Genomic DNA, 726 nt, shown 5'->3' on the forward strand with positions numbered 1-726 from the left:
CTCTGCCAGAAAAACAGCACACCTCAAACCCAAGGTGAAATGCAAATTCAAAAATTATGTCCAAAACATATTTTAAAACGTTTTTTGGGGAGAGGAATTACTGCCTTTGGAATCATTAAATTTGCTTGAATATAAATATCCAACACCATAATATACACACGGGGCCCCCTCACCACCGTTGTGGCGCTGGTCTTATCTCTGAAAAACACAGAACAACACAATGAAACAACTTCAATTCTCCTTGTTACAAATTATCCAAAAGCCAGAGCCTAAAGGTGCCAAAAGCAACTGGTCTTGTTTACGTAAGGCTTGAAGGCTAATAGTTAACTTTCTCCCATTTAATTCCAGCAACAGTAAATAACGCCTCACTTTACACCGACAGAGGAGTGAGATGTCATGCAATGGGGAAGAAAACATTGAGTCCAGGGGAAAATGGGAGGGCGCTTTCAGGCTTCCTCCCTCTGGCGCGGGCATGGGCGCTTGGGGCGGCCGGGGCTGCGCCGCCTGGGTCCCCCCGGCCCCAGCTGAGCTCCCGTCCACGGCGCCCCAGCTCTCTGGCTCCCTTCCCGCCCTGGGTCGAGCCCGGCCCCTCTCGGAGAAGCCTGTCCCAGAGTCAGGCCTGGAAAAACAACAGCGAGAGAAACTTTGGCTCGGTGCGAAAAGCCAAGCCTCAAGTTTGGCTCGGGGCTGCAACTGCCGGTTCCGATCGGGGGGCGGGGCGGGGTG

At 52.2% G+C, this 726-nt stretch overlaps 1 protein-coding gene across 1 annotated transcript in view; it reads left to right on the forward strand.

The window, feature by feature from the left end:
* Nucleotides 1-568: 568 nt before the first annotated feature.
* Nucleotides 569-726, forward strand: part of ZNF395 (zinc finger protein 395) — a 39,842-nt gene continuing 39,684 nt past the window's right edge. Inside the window, exon 1 of the mRNA XM_011944562.1 lies at nucleotides 569-653. The gene's annotated coding sequence lies outside the window, so the exon portion shown is untranslated. The remainder of the gene's footprint in view (nucleotides 654-726) is intronic.

The sequence above is a fragment of the Colobus angolensis genome, unplaced genomic scaffold, assembly GCF_000951035.1.
Source record: "Colobus angolensis palliatus isolate OR3802 unplaced genomic scaffold, Cang.pa_1.0 Scaffold233, whole genome shotgun sequence".
NCBI classification, from domain to species: domain Eukaryota; kingdom Metazoa; phylum Chordata; class Mammalia; order Primates; family Cercopithecidae; genus Colobus; species Colobus angolensis.